Below are 16688 nucleotides of genomic sequence, written 5' to 3'. Positions count from 1 at the left end.
GGGTTGATGGGGGATGGGAGGGAGGGGAGGGTGGGTGATGGGTATTGAGGAGGGCACCTTTTGGGATGAGCACTGGGTGTTGTATGGAAACCAATTTGACAATAAATTTCATATATAAAATTTTAAAAAAATAAAAAAATATAAAAAAGAAAATAAATTTCATATATTGGAAAAAAAAGAATGGAAAAAAAATAAAAATAAAAAAATAAATGGATGGTAAAAAAATAAAAAAAAAATCTTACATGTGGGTATTATAGATATATATGAGATATATATATATATATATATATATACAGTGAGATATATAGTGATATATATATTGTAATATGATATATATAGTGATATATAATGATATATATTATGATATATATATGTGTATATATATATATATATATATATATATATATATAAATGAAAAACATGGGTACTTCTTCTGAGGTCATCTCCACAGTTTTGTTGAAAGACATTCTATCTGCTTTAGGATTCTATGTGATTGACAAATGCAGAATAACAAGTATCCCCATTACAGTAACAGAAATTGTGCACCAAATGTTCATGACAGCAGTATTCATGGTAGCCATAGAGACACCACCCAAAAGTACATCAAGTGATGAGAGGAAGAATAAAATAGCATCCATGCACACAATGGAAAACTATTCAGTCTTAAAAATTCGTAAGTTTTACAATATGCTACAAAATGGCTGGACCTTGAATAAGATGCTTTTTGAAAGAAGGCTCACACGGAAAGACATACACCTATATGAGGAAACTACCATGGACAATTTCATAAACTCGGAAAGTCGAAAGTAGAATGGGTGGAGCATTGGGACGAGAGAGTCATTTCATCATGGGTACTGAGGTTATTTAAGATAGAATGGAAATGCCTTTGATGTAGATGCTGGTGCTGAGTACACAGCATTATTCATGTAAACAGTGACACTGAGTGTGTACTTGCACAGTAATAGAAGGATCAAATTGATGTGCATTTCATCGTATATAAGCCTAATAACCGAACAGAATAGATGACATATATGCATATATGCAGGCCTGGAAGCTGAAACTGTCCTGTGACAGGTGAATTAGTGGCTGTCTTTTCAAGTGGGCAGGATGAGTCAGGGGACTCCCTCACGGAAACACATTGTGCACTGTTTCCCTATTTGAGACTGATGATTTCACACCGAGTTGATTCCTTTGGCTTGAAAGCAAAGACTCTCTTTTTCATTTCCTTCTTGTTTCTCTCCTCTTTCTTTCTCCACCAAGGAGGTTGGCCCAGCAGCAGCTCAGGCCTTGCTTGTTCAAGAATTACATTCATGCACTGTGGCTCTGTGTCCACATCAAGCAAACTCCCTGAGTAATTCCTGAGCAGCACAGCCAATGTCCTAACAGGTACTCTGTGTCCTCTTAGATGCCACAGCGGGGCCATCTGAAGACCTTCCCAGAGACATGTCAGAACTGGTCCCATCTCTTTCCAAGGTAAACTCATCTCACTTTCTCTGAGGTAGAAATGTTGCTTCATTTATTACCTTTTCAATCAAATTCAGAGAAACAAATCTGACAACGAACCTTAGAGATGAGATATGCAGTTTCCTTGCATGGGGGAATGCTGAGTGAAAGTCTATTACCAAGTGACAGCAGCTACGAAAGGGCACTAAAACATGACAGCCCCCATTAAAAACTATATGCAAGCGAACACTTTTCTCAGCAGAAAATGTTCCTCCTAAAATGAATTTTGTGTTTGCTGATGAGAATGAACTTGACAGATCTGCCATAAAAAGCTCAAGAGCCTTATATGTGTTTCTTTAACTTGTGGGTGGGTAATGACTTAACTACTGTATCCTTTTATTTCCTGATCTTCACCAAACAGAAGACCTGTGCCAACAGTGTATAAGATGATGTGATCTTCATTGTGTTTCATTTTCTCAACTATAGGTCAAAGCTGGGACAAAGGAAAACTGTACATATTCAGGAAAATCTTTTTGTTGTGGAAAACTCTAAATGATAAAGAAGGTTGCATCCTGATTCTGGGTTCCTCCTGGGAATAATGGTTATGTTTTACTGAGAGAGATTGTCCAGTAAAGCACTGTGACCATGTATGCTGTATGACCCCAAACCTTGCCCTTTTACATGGAGAACCAAGGTCTTAACCCAGGAGTCAGTTGCTCTGGACAACTGATCTGCACCTAGCACTCAGCCATGGCACCATTAGTCACAGAGCAAAAGAATTTTAACAATGTGTACATTCCTGGGAATACTAGACTTTACAAGGTCCCAAACATTTCCCAAACATACACAGTGGCCTGCATGTTCACATAAGGAGGGTACATAAGTAAGTGAAGATGACTTGGGCATTTCGATGGTTTCAAATGCACATAGAAAGGCCACATTCTTCTGGTAAGCCCAGAGATTCTAGAAAGTGTGGCATTGCATGGAGGACAGTGCAGGTCCACATCTTTCATAGCTGGAGTCATTGCTTACACATGGCCAATAGCAGAAAAGGAAGAGAGAGATAACTTACTGTATTTGATAACATTACCATAAGCAATGAAAATGCACCAATTCTACGGGATCTTTGTGGCACAGTCAGTTCAGCATCTTACTCTTTATTTCAGCCCAGGTTATGTTGTCACGGTTCTGGAGATCAAGACCTGTGTCAAGCTCTGTGCTTCCAGCACAGAGCCTGCTTGGGATGCTCTCTCATTCTCTCTCTGCTCTTCCCCTCTCATGCATTTTCTCAAACTAAAGAAGTAAACATGAAACAAAAAGGAAAGAAATACTACAATACTGCAAACACACATCCATAAGCCATTCTAAAATAGGAATTCTAAAACTGGGTGGTAAGCTACATGTCTAGAACGCCTATTTCGAACCTCCTGCACAGCAATGTTAGAGATTTTCAGTGCTCATTCCAGGCCTCCACTCTGTAACAAACTTCTCTTTTGTTGGATGCCGTGGGCCATGATGGACAGGCACTAACTTACAGGACACACATAAATTATATAGACCAAGGAAAAGTGGAAGGAGTGTATAAAAGGAATCGATAGTTTTTCCTTTCACCCGATGGGATGTCAGTATTTTCAAGGTTTGTAGATGTAATAATCTCTATGACAAATGATTAGTGTGGAAATTTAAGAGGCTTCTTTTCCTAGGATGAAATACAGCTTCACATTCAAGGTTGCTTTTCGTCAAGTACAAATTCCAAATTAGATATGATGAATACAAAATCCTAGCAAATACATGATGGGGATTCTGGGGGAAGAACATATTTTCAAAGAGGCAGACAGTGATAACTTGGGTGAACTTCAAGCAATCAAGAGAGACTATGAGACTCAATCTTGACTGACAAGGCATGTCAAGGTTTCCACAATTTTCATTAACTATCTCACCTTCATCAGGATCATCTTTGCTAGAAAGACAAAAGCCCTGTTGCCGATGTCTTTCCTGCTCCTCCTCTGTGCAATCCTTTGTCCCCCTAGAGAATGCCCAGCTGCAGCACAGTCCATAATTACTACTACCATAATTACTACTACATAATTACTACATAATTACCATAGAAAATAAGGATATTTTCTGTCTCTGAAAGAGCACTATTGTTTTACTTCAATTTCAATGGAATTAAGATATGAACTTCTGTGCATATCCACCCAAGAGGTTATATACAATTTACTGCAGTTTATGGTTCTTTCTGAGATTCTATCACCAACTGACATGATTTCTCATGGGAAAAGAAATAATAATTACACTACCAGTGAGAAACTGTATGTTAGTGAATATCTGTCAGGAGATAATTTTCCTCTGTAGAAAAGAATTTTATATTTGCTGATGAAAGTGACTAGTGAGATGTGACCTTGAAAACTGGAGCCTTTTCACAGGTCACCTTTGTATGATTGTTTGAAGTCATTGACTCAAAAACTGCATCCCAACCAGTTGCTAACATCACCAAGAGAATAGAGTCCATGAGCAAACCCTGTGCACAGGATGGTGTGACCCTCGGAGCATTGCCTTCTCTGTAATTGCAGGATGAGGCTACAGTAACTCTTTATTATACATATTCTAGAACTGGTGACTTCTTGAGGACAATACTAGCTGATGATGAAGGTGGGGATTTTTCATCTGTTTTGGTCTGGAGAGACTCCCTGATTTCTGGGTTCCTGCTGGGAGTGAATTGTAGGGTTTGGTGAGTAAAAAAGGATTGTATGGTAAAACAATATAATCATGTTCTATAGTTCCTGACAGCACATAGGCCTTTTAGGTGATGTGGTTTTTGTGTATGAGGGTCGTGGGTTGTTTCTGTGTGAGTTTATGTGATATGTGTGTGGGTGTGTGGAGTGTGTGTTTCTCCGGAAGATATGTGCTACTTACACAGAACGATGCAGGTGTCCAATTTCCAGGACTATAAGTCATGCTCTCTGCACACACTGCCTACAACAGTATGTTGTTCACTCAGCACAGCTGCACCTGAAAGTTTGTTTCATATTCCCTTTCTGTATATGGAGATAGAGGAGAAATAAATGGCCCAACATCTTTCACATCTAGGAGCATCTCTCATTTGGGGTCTAAGAAGAGAAGAATCAGGAAGATTTCTTGTCAATTTCATAACAGTATCATAAGCCTTAAGATGTACTCAAAGTTTGTAGTGCACACTGAAGGGACCCTGGTAAATAGGAATCCAGAGCAAAGCTTGGAAGTGAGGATTGTTCCCACCACCCTGGTTGCATATCTCCTGCACAACCAAGACAAAGACATTGACTTGAAAATGTCCAAACATAGGATCATTTCCTGAACTTCAAACAGGCAGTACAGTCATAGAACTCCATCAGCAAAACATAGCATGCATCTCAGTATTTTGCCTTGTTTCCAATATTTAACATTGATCAGATTCCCTGCAGCTAAAATTAAGAGGCTCTTTTTCCATTTCCTTCCCTACTCCTTTCCATTACCTTCCTTTATCTATCAAGGATGGCCCAGCAGCAGTTCAGTTGATACTCCTTAACCACCAATCTCCATATACTTGTGTCCATGACCCCATCAAAGAAAGCCCCTGGAACAATTCCTGACCAGTCCCAGTGGAATCCTGAAACTATCTGCGTATCTTCTTAGGTTAGCTCAATGACCTAATGAAAGTAGTCTCCATTGACAGCAGAGATGGAGACACCACATCAACTGCCAAGGTAAGCTTGCCTTTCTTTGTGTAAGAATAAAGAATTCTTTACTTCTCTTTACATAGAATTAACATATAAAACTCTTATCATGTGTACATCTGTTGGTATATACAACTTACTTAATAGGGAGAATGTCCAGTGACAGTATATTACCCATGGATACCTGATTGCAAAGGTATTTAAAAAATAGCAGGATCAGTTACCATCTGAAAGATAGTGACCTGTTCACCAGCAGCCAATTTTCATTCCTGGATATCATTTTTCCAAACGGACTTGGGTAGTGCATGGGTGGCTCAGTCGGTGAAGTGTCCAACCTTGGCTCAGATCATGATCTCATGGTGCATGAGGTCAAGCCCTGCATAAGTGTTTGTGCTGACAGCTCAGAGCCTGGAGCCTGCTTTGGATTCTGTGTCTCCCTCTCTCTTTGCCCTTCCTCCAACTGCACTCTGTTTCTCTCTCTTTCTCTCTCTCTCTCTCTCAAAAATAAATAGACATTAAAACTTTTTTTAAAAAAGACTTGGGACGTACCTCTGTAGGAATATTTGATGCCTTTTTCAATGGCTATGTTTGCTCTGCTCTTGCTTTGGGGTTCTCTAGCCTCTACTGTTCTTTTCCATCTGGTTTGCTCCTGTCACTAAGATAACAAAAGACCCGTGCAAACAAAACACAGCATGATCTGATCCTCATAGTGTTTTCTTTTCTGACATTGCAGAGCACCGTGCTGGAATGTGAAAGCAGTATGTATTTTGGAGTCATTCACTTAGTGAGGAGAGATCTGGAAGATGAGAAAGTGGTGCATTCTTGAAGGCTTATTGTGTATAGCCACCCTGATTCCAGCTCCTGCTCGAATGAAAATTGGACACATGGAGGTCTAAGGGGGTTTTCCAGGAAATACCTATGGTCATATTCTAGCATCCCTGGAAGCAGTGGTACTACCATCAGGTGGTGTAGGTTTGTGTGCAGGTAATAGGTATGTCTACATGTGAATCCATGTGCTGTAACTCTCAGTGTGTGTGTGTGTGTGTGTGTGTGTTTGTGTGTTTAAGAGTTTGGTGTATGATGTGTTTCCCTAGATGTACATATACTTCCCTAAACATTACAATTAATGGTGTCGACTATCTCAATAAAAAATCCCATCACCATTACATTATGACTGTTTATGCATATAAAAGTGTATCAAATAGTGCAATTTAAAAATATATTTATTTATATTTGAGAAAGAGACACACACACACAGAGTGTGAGCGGGGAAGGGGCAGAAAGAGAGGGAGACACAGAATCTGAATCAGGTTCCAGGCTCAGAGCCGTCAGCACAGAGTTAGACAAAGGGCTCAAACTCACAAACCATGAGATCAAGACCTGAGCTGACGTCAGTTGCTTAGCTGACTGAACCACCCAGCTGCCCTCAAATAGTACAATTTAAATTTGTTCATTGTGTGCCCAACACATGCCAATGTACCAGGAAAACAAATATCCCATTGTACAATATCTGTCACAGAGTCTGACAATAGGACTTCACCTCCTGGTAGGTCTCATGGCATGATTGGTCTTGCCACTTTACTCACACACAACACTCTTCATCTCAGGCTCCACAATGAGTCTTCCCAATGTCAGTCAAGTCACAGGGTGCTGGGACAGGTTTTTTTCCCTCTGCAGGTGGCTTTTGGGGAAGCCACCTGCCACACCCAGATCTGGTAGGAATCTGAGAAAGCAGGTAGGACTAGTTAGGACTGCTAGGACTAGTTGGGAAGAAGCCACTCCTTCTGTATCCACTTGCTTAGAATGGGATCTAACATTTATCTTTGGATACTGTTGCTGAGAATAAACCTGTCTTTCTCAGATGGAAAATCAGGCACCCACCACTGACCCTAGTTGTTGTTCTGTGTGCTGGGCAAAAAGTGTAATTCAAAGAGATGAACAAAGTCTTCTTCAGAGATGGGACATCAGTATGAACACTTGGATTTCTTCCAAGGAGAACTGCAGGGTAATTTTTGTACTGCAAGGTGGGGAAAGAGAACCTCACCAATGTGAAGGGAGAATTCCCATACACATTCCTGTCCATCTGCAAGTGGAACGAGGGGCTTGATGAAGTCTGAAGGCTTTTGCAAGTAAAAAACTTAATGTAGTTCTCATAAGACAATATGAATATAAATAGAACCTAATTACGACTTAGAGGCTAAATCTTTTGAAAAATATCTATTTTGATAGAATTTGATTTCCCTATGCCTGTTTCCACAAATAAACAAAAAAAAAGAGAGATTACCGCATTTTTAAATATTATTATATACTCCAGAAACTGCCTAGTTGAAGCAAGGTTGTCCTAGAAATCTTATCTGTAGAGCATAATTTCAATTATTGACAGTTCATTACAAAGAGTCAAAATCAGGAGAACCTGTATTACCTGAGCTCACCTTGCCACACTTATTACCACGGTATTGGTCTCCTTGTTGAATGTGGATGAGAAAGGACAGGGACACCTTGTTGGTGTGAGACCTGTGTACAAATCATCAGCACCTGGACAAACAGGCTTCCTGTAATTTCTCTCCATTAACCTCTATGACCCTTCCCACTGTAATGTACTTTTTTTTTTTATTTTTTAAAATTTACCTCCAAATTAGTTAGCTGGAGTATTACTCGGCAATCAAAAAGAATAAAATCTTGCCATTTGCAACTACGTGGATGGAACTGGAGGGTATTATGCTAAGTGAAATTAGTCAGAGAAAGACAAAAATCATATGACTTCACTCATATGAGGACTTTAAGAGACAAAACAGATGAACATAAAGGAAGGGAAATGCACTTTTTTAAATTTATACTTTATTTATATTTTTGTGGTAAAACACAGGGAACATGACATGTTTCCATGAAGACAGTGCATTATTGTTAAATTGATACACAGGGTTGTGCAGGATGTTTCCAGACTCTTCCATATAACAGGAGAAATTCTCCACAATAATGGAATAGCCCCCCCCCTTTTCCTCCTCCCCAATCTCTTGGCAACCCCCCATCTGCACTCTGCTACTAGGAGTCCTTGACTATTTTCCAATCTTCATGTAAGTGCAGACAGTATTTGTTTTCCTGAGATTGGCTTATTTCACTTAGATGAATGTCTTCCAGGACTTTCTGTATCCATAAATCATGGGATGTCCTCATCCTCTAAAAGGTAAATAATATCATGCCATATGAATATATCACTTTTTCTTTGAAATTCCTGTGTTGATGGGCACTGTACTAAAATTTCCATATACTGGCTATGGTGTACATACTGTGATGAATATGAGATCACAGGTACAACTTCGACATAATGAGTTCATTTTCATTGGTTGTATACTCAGATGAATGATTACTGGATTTTATGGGAGTTCTAATTGCCATTATTTGAGTAAACTCAGGACAGTCTTCTATGATGTCTTTCCTTTTAAATTACGATTAACCACGGTCAGTGCTTAAAATTTCCCCCATCCTTCCCAACACCCATTTTTTTGGTTTTTGGTTTGGATCCTAGCTGTGCTACCAGATGAAGAGATATCTCATTATCCTTGCATTTGCATTTCCCTCATGATTAGTTATGTCAGTATCTTTTCCTAAATCTGCTGCCCATTGATTTTGTTTTCCCTTGGAGCCATGACTATTCAAGTCTTTTCCCCATTCTCAAATTAGTTAGTTTCCCTTTCTTCCCATTTTGCAAATAAGCACTTTTTTCTGATAGAAGACTTGGAAATATTTTCTTTTATAGGTTGTCTCCTCAATCTGTGGATTGTTGAAGAGACTACCCTTGCACGTGTGTAGTCTTGACGAGTATGCCTTAAATGTGAGAGATTACGTGGGGACTCTCTATCCTTGTCCATGGTCTATCCTCGTATTAAGTATCCCACTACCATAGTGTTTGCTTTCTGCAGATTTCTAATGTGTTTTCCTGTCCACAAGTATGGAGCCACTGCCTTATTCTTCATTCTCCAGAATAGTTTGACTATGTGGACAACTTTGTGCTCCCATATGTATTTTAGGATTTTCTATTTCTAGAAAGTGATATTGTGATTTTGATAGGTGTTTCATTGAACCTGTGGTCACTCTTCTAGAAAGTGGCTGTTGGCTTTCCTCTTTTGGTGTCTGAAGGCCTCAAATGGTGCCTGGCAGGAGCCCAGGAACTACTTACTTTCACATCAAATATCAGATCTGGCCAACAATTAATGTCAGAGGAATGAGCAGAGGAGCAGAGGTTATGTCTTCTTCATCTTTGGATTTTTGTGATTTAGGGTGGAATCAGTCTAAAATAAATTTTACACAATTAATCTTTAACACAGTGCCCTACACTAAAATAATAAATAACATAAAACTTCTGATTGTTTCCTCACACTAGCCACATCTCAACTTGGAATTTGAGTTGGAATTTCTGGATGTGACATTTACAGGGGCAAAGTCTAATGGGCATGTAGAAATGATAGTATGAAGGTGATTTTGGCAGTTTTTCCATCTAATGGGAACATTTGAAACTGTGATCCATGATTTCTTTAAGGGCTCTGCCTCCACTGAGCCCAATGAATATTTGAGAACAGAATAGAAAGTTCAGGCAGATGCTGTATGACCCTCAGAAACCTCAACTTGAGTGGGACTGGTGGGTGAGCTCCTCTCACTAAGAACAAGATTTCTAATATTTGAATCTCTAATACAAATCAGTTCCTACAGATTTGTCTGGACAGCATAGCAGACTCCAGCAGCGAAGAGGAATACTCTGAAGGTAGGGGACAGCACTCAGGAGCAGAGGGAGAGGGCTTCAGGAACAGTGGGTTTGCAGCTGCTGTTCTGGAGACCAAGGAAGCTGGCCAGGAAACCAGAAAGGAAAGGGAAACAGGTGTAGAAGCCTGATTTGTTCTTTTCATAGTTTACAAGCATACTATAAATGAAATTGTGTCCATGCGCATTGAGGGAGCTGTGTTTGTGAACATCGTTTCTTACTTTGCTATTTTAAATCATATTTCCCACCAAATCAGCGCTTCCCTCCCTTTACCATTGTCAAATGTCAAACCTTGGACTGACAGGGCTAGCACCTTGGTTAGCACCTTTCAGGAACTGTGCATGAGGGATTAGGGTCTTCCTTGTCATTGAAGTACAATACACATGACCTGACAACAAACATCCTTCCCCCAGATATGAGAACCAGGAGACTAAGTTCTAGTTTGAGCCAGGAGTGGATGAGAGGTATACCCTCTCTGTCATAATCTACAGGGCTTGTAGCAAACCTTCACGTTTCTGTCCTGTTTGCCCTACCAGAATTACCACCCCCTGAGCTGGATAAGTCCCAGAAGATTTCCTCTGTGGTCATTACATATCCTGCCATGTCCCTTAGCTCATGACAGCATTCACACCCCTGTGGAATCTGATGTGTGAATGTGCTTCCATGAGAAAGAGCCCTGAGCAGCTTCCCTGGAGATGTTCCATTTCCAGCAGGTGTTCTAGAGGCCTGTGTGAAGGGTATGCTGGGCCTGCTTCACATACTTGTTGTCACAGCACTGTTGCCCTGTCACACGGCAGTGGTTAGGTGTAGGACAAAGCATCTATCTGGGTGGCAGGGCCATCGGGTCATCGTACCTCTCTGAACCCACTTTTCCTGCTTCACAGCGCCAGTCCTATCCCCATACACCGTGGTTCATGCCCTCTCTGCAACCATTCCTTACTCCATCCCAGGGAAAAAGCCCTCCATTGTTTCCCTCAAGGACTAGTGAGATCCCTGGCAGTTACCATGTGTTTCTGTGGCCCCACTGTGGGACACTTTCCGGTGTCTCACGTAGAGATTCTGGGTAATTGGAGTCAATATTGTCCTCTCATTTCCACTCATTATCTGCAAAGGTTAAGGGAAATATTGAGGCTATTTTTGGATAAAGTGTGTCCCAAGGAAGGTCATCTCAGTGACAGAACAGGAACTGGATATGTGGGCACTGTCAGTACTCTCTCCCTCTCAGTTGCATGACGGGTGCTCCCCAAACAGGATAGACCAGGGATTGATTTAGTGGTGCCAGGAAGTCATCCATCTTTCCTCATATTTGAGAACCATATAAGTCTGAAGTTTGGCATAGGAAAGGAAATGGAGTGTATCTGGGAAAGGAGGAAGGGGAACATGGATGTGAGTATCAAGGAGGGACCCAGGCAAAGTCCTGCACAGTCATGGGGACAGTGACTGCAAGAAAATGGTCAGGATGATACAGTCTTAATTCCTGGTCAAGGAGAAAACCTGTGATGGAACAATTGAGTGTTACATATGAGACCCACTCCTCGCCTAAAGTGGTGAAGGGCCTGAGATCCAGAGGACTCACAACTGAAGACCCATCACCCTTTAATCAGGATCCATCATTCCAAGAGCAGAGGGCCATGGGTTTTCACCTCCACCATCTCTTCACTGCCCTTTTTATTAGCCACTGAACTTCATTGATGCCTTGTCCAAAGGAAGGCAACTCCAAGGATGGCAAGGATTCAAACAGAAAGAGCAACATGGTGCCTGTAATAAATCTCCTTCTCCATGTCTTACACAAACTCTCTCTGCCATTCATAAGCAATTCTTTGGAGCTCTTCTCATTCTCTCCTTTTATAATTTCCACCCTAAAATGCCTGGTCTCATATAGGCACTGAGGCCTTCCATCTGAAGCTTGTATGAAACCTCTCTGAAGAAACCCCCAGTCCTTTTCTTAGTGTCTCTCTGGACACTTAGTGTCACCCTGGTGCTGCAGCATGAAGTCTGGAGAAAATACTCCAAATGGCCCAGGATGGAGAGGGTTTGGGAGTCAGCAAGGCTGAACCCAAGTTGTTGGAGCTGCCTCAGGATGTGTGGATCTACCTGGGTGCCATCACTGTTTGTTTCCTGCATGGGTAGATCTGGTCACGCTGGATTCTGCTATTCCTTTCAGCTCCCAAGAAGCCCCCCTTTGCTATACTTATAACTAAAAGCAGGGAAGCAGGTTTTCAGTCACAAGAGGAGCAAATGCAAATGTGGTGAGTTTGTCATGAAGGGGGTAAGGAAAACACGGGCACATGTTCTCATCTCTTCCATAGCTTACATGGCAGTTCAGGAAAACCAGCCAAAACCTGGGATGTTGCCCAGGCTTGGGACCATAAAGAGGAGATAAGAATAATGTCATAATCCCTGTAGGTACTGAAGGATATCCTAAGCCCATTCCCTGAGGAACCTGAATCCAATCTATACAAGGTCCTGAAGTGGCTGGGCTATCATTCCACCAGCAGCTGCTGAACATAGAAGGAGTGCTGTGGTTCCCAGTAAGGGACCCTGGGGGGCAGAAATCCAGGAGGTATATGCACTAAATTGTATGAGAAGAGAGCCCCAGGAGTTATTCCTCATCTCACTCCGCAAGACCCAGCCTTGTATTCCCAACCTGCTTAAATCACCCAAGAGCTTCCCCAGAACACCAATAGTGTGGATTAGACATTGGGCAGTTTTTGATCACCCCCTTCAAACATCCAGGAGTTGAGGGAACATGACAAAGTCCCCAAGGCTCATGCAAGCAGGACAGCTCAACTTGCTCAGCTGTGCATCCCTGGGGGCACGTAGTAGACACAGTATCAATGGGGAGGGGGCTTGTAGGATCCCTATCTAATTGGGATATTCTAGTGTCCTAAAGTCCCCTGAACCTCCAATAACCCTTGGGAGATATGGAGTTACCTCAGGGTACCACTTCCCAATATGAGTTTCAGATTCTGTAGATTCTGCCTCAATCTGTAGGCAAGTACATCAGAGAAGTCCACACTGTCTATTCCAAACACACTCATGTCCTGCAGTCAGTGTGTGTAAAGTCATGCCCATGTGTGCCAGGGTCCTTGAAAGCAGGGCATGTTGACAGCTCTCAAAGAGAGTGAGAATAGGACAGCAAAGCAGGAGAATGACTCAGCAGTCAAAAATGTAGGACAATCAGGGAAGGGCTCTGATGACACTGGGATGTAGATTTCTTTCAGCCCTGGGAAAACCATGGAAGGGTCTCTTCCTTCATGCCAGCCATGGGTTCTGCAGGAAAACTTCCACCCCAAGACCTCAAAAGGCATGTTCCAAAATAAACCTTAGACCTGTTCTAAGATCTGCCCCAAACAACATGCCACATGATCTCATACAGCTCCTCCTGATGTTTCCTGAAGCTGCAAAAGAAAATAGATGGATCTTGTCTAAGATGCTCCAGATGCTGTAGAAGACCTCACAGTAAGTGAACTGGGAGTACCCTCGGTCCCCAGCAACAACTTCGTTGGTGGCCCAGAAGAAGAACCAGGCCAAGATAATACGTAAGTAAAATTGGAAAAGAAACAATGCTGGAGGAACTCCTCTCATGCACCTGACACTTTAAGGCCATACAAACAAAAGATTTTTGGGTTGCAATGAACAGAGAAGACTGTGACTCCTGGGGACAATGGGACCATGCAAGATGGCCACCACACCTTGAGTGGGTTTCCAGGCACAGCTGATAACTGAGACTCTGAGGAGTAAGCAGCACTCCAGACCATCAATAGTGCACTGTGGGGTGAGTGTGTGCCCATTTGGGACCGTAGGCTAAGCATCTTTCCAGGGACTCCCCCTGCTCGCTGCAGGACTGCTCCTGCTCCTCCTGTCCTTCCAGCCACCAGTGGGAATGTGCAGCAGGAGAGATGCAGGAAAATGCAATTCTGCCAGGGTCAATGGCCACCCTGGAATCTGCTACAGGGGCAGCCTGGCTGTATCCTTTGCATCAAAAGGCACTAGGCTTAACTGGACCCCTCTCCACCCTGACAAATATGCTTCCAGACATCTCTTCACACTCATTGTCCTCAGCCCCTTACACCCAGATAGCCCTTGCTGACTTCCAAATATAAAGCCAAGCCAATAAATCTTGGACAGCACCACAAAGGTAGCTTTTGATGATTTATCACCTATTACTTCTCCCTTGGGTACAGGCGTCAGCACCCATCCAGGCTTTGCTGCCACCCTAGCTATATTCCCCTGTGGCAAAGCCCCTGAATAAGACTGTGACCAGTGCTGGCCTTAACATTGCCAGAAGACTGGCATAAGACTGTGACCAGTGCTGGCCTTAACATTGCCAGAAGCACCACAAAACATACCTTTTTCAGGCTGGGAATAGCACCAATAGATTTAGGGAGGAGAGGCTGCCCCACATCTGAACTCTAACTTTGGAGCACTCATCACCACAACAGTACCATGTGTGGCCCCGAACATCACACTGCAATTTTGGTAAGTATGGGCCTGAACATTTAAGACCCCCTTGCAGTATTCAGGAGACAGTATTACCCGAAGCTCATATCCCCAGGGCCTTGCCACATCAGAGCCCCCAGACTTAAAGGTTGGGGCCCAGCACCACTGTCTGAAAGACTCTTTTTAGAGCTGTTTGTCCAGCGCCTACTCTTAGCGGCCCTTCTCCATTGGTAAACACAGTGAGGAGAACCTTACCAAAAGTACCCCTCATTACCTGTCCAGGGCTTGCTTAGACACAAAATGCTGGGTTATGTACCATGACATTTCCCTCCAGGTCAGGACCCACTTCCTTAGGGTCTAAGAGGAGAATGCTGGCCTTGGGGAACCACTTCCTTTAGAATTGGCCAATATCCACCTTCCTCCTGGGCTGAACTACATATGAGCCTTGTTTCAATTTGAAATGCATATCTACTGCTGACCTCTGTGATCTTGGAGAAAATTAGGGGCTCACAGCACAGCATGCACAAAAGTGGGCAGTTTGAGGCTGTTGTTTGATTTTTGTGGTTGGAGCCTTTAGCATGGTAGACACAGGACCAGGTTCCTTTTTCCCACAGTTCCAGATCTGGATCTTTGACCTATATTTGACCCCTCCCTTCTGCCTTTGTTCTTCCCAGGACCCTGGTTTCTTTTCCATATTTGTCATAAAACCTGGTTCTTGTTCATCTTCAGAATTCTCCAGTGTGTGTGCTCTGTAAATCAAGTGTGGAAAAGCACGAGGGGCAACATGGGAGAAAGACCTAATTAAAAATTCCTGTGGCTCAACTAATGAATTACAGAAAGTAGCAATCCTTTGTTTTAAATGTCTGTGTTTGGAGTATAAGGATAACAGTTGGAAGATACCAAGAGCCCGAGGGAGGAATAAACAGGGACATTCATCCATGCTTATTGGAATTGGTACCTGGTATCATTTTTCCCTCTGAAGACCTTCTTTAAGATACATTGTAAGGAATATTTATTGTTAGCAATCCCAGTTTCTGTTTATATTAGAAAGACTTTATGTCTCCATCACTATCAAAGGAGAAATGTATTTGATGCAGAATTCATCCAATTCATTTTTTTTTCAACGAAGCTGAAAATGGGAAGACAATAGAGAAATCAACAAAACGAAGTTAAATCTTAGAAATAAAATGAGAGCAAACAAAAATTACTAATAAATAAATATTTGATCAGGGAAATGACATATTCTCTGATGAGATCTGTTGTATCTATACCAAATCTGAACAAACTCGAATTTTTCCCCCTTTCCCATGTGACGTTTAGTTTCTACAACCACAGTGCAGACACCGATATGTGATAATGTTTAAATAACTTCCAACTAGTAGGAATCCAATATATGTACATTAGACCTGACTAAAAGGTAAAACTTTAGTGATTCAAAGGACCCCATTAAGAAAGCGAAATGACACCCCACACTCTAGAGAAAACGTTGCAGTTCATAGAGCTAATGAGAAACATTGCTAGCATATATTACAACTCATTTATAAAAAGACAAAGAACTCCATTTAAAAATGGACAAATGAGTGCCAAAGACTATTCTCCACAGAAGCTACTCAGATGACCATTAAGCACATGAAAACGTGTCCAACATCCCTCATCATCAAAAACCTACAAACCAAAACCACCATATATCCTTTCATAGCCACAGGATAACTGTAACCAAAAAGACAGATGGTGACTGTCAGTGAAACAATGGAGAAACTGAAACCCTCTCACATGGCTGGATGGAATGAAAAATGGTAGTCACACTGGAACAGTCTTGCAGGTATTCAAATAGGGACATAGGGACTTAACTTTGGACCCAGCAATTGCACTTCTCTAAACAAATGAAAGATATGTTTACACAAAAACGTGTATATGAATGTTCACAGCAGCGTTATTCACAATAACCCTAAAGTGCTAACAACAGCAAATGTTCATCAACTGAGGCATGAATAAATTGTCCTATATCTATACAATGAAATATTATTCAGCAATCAAAGAAGAAATTAAGTGCTGACCTATGTTACAACAAGGGCAGACCTTTTCAAAGGTTCAGAATTTTGTAAAATATTTTCAATAATGCAGTCTTTCTGAAAATATAGAGCCTCTCAATGTTTTAGAATCAATTTTATCTTATAAAGTGCAAACTTTTCATTGTACGCTACCATACAATGAAGATAACTTATACCTATGCAATGAAGAAACACTTGACTTGTTCGTTTTAATTTCAGAATTTTTTTTCTTGCCTGCACCAGGATTTGGAGTTCTATGAAGACAAGATTGTATATTTGACACTTTAATCCTCATAAACA

At 41.6% G+C, this 16688-nt stretch overlaps 1 protein-coding gene across 13 annotated transcripts in view; it reads right to left on the bottom strand.

The window, feature by feature from the left end:
* The window catches only part of LOC101085852 (olfactory receptor 2T8-like), a 216305-nt gene that overhangs the window by 143023 nt on the left and 56594 nt on the right, over positions 1–16688 (bottom strand). The window contains exons 3-4 of one of the 13 annotated variants that reach the window (XR_006597136.1): positions 9316–15466; positions 7899–8315 (exon numbers count right to left, since the gene is read on the bottom strand). The exons of the other annotated variants lie outside the window; for them this stretch is intronic. The gene's annotated coding sequence lies outside the window, so the exon portion shown is untranslated. Of the gene's footprint in view, positions 1–7898; positions 8316–9315; positions 15467–16688 lie in introns of those variants that run through there. 13 annotated transcript variants of the gene reach the window in all.

This window comes from Felis catus, chromosome A1, assembly GCF_018350175.1.
Source record: "Felis catus isolate Fca126 chromosome A1, F.catus_Fca126_mat1.0, whole genome shotgun sequence".
NCBI lineage: Eukaryota > Metazoa > Chordata > Mammalia > Carnivora > Felidae > Felis > Felis catus.
Note: the sequence above shows the minus strand (reverse complement) of the source record. Positions and strands in the feature narration are given on the sequence as shown.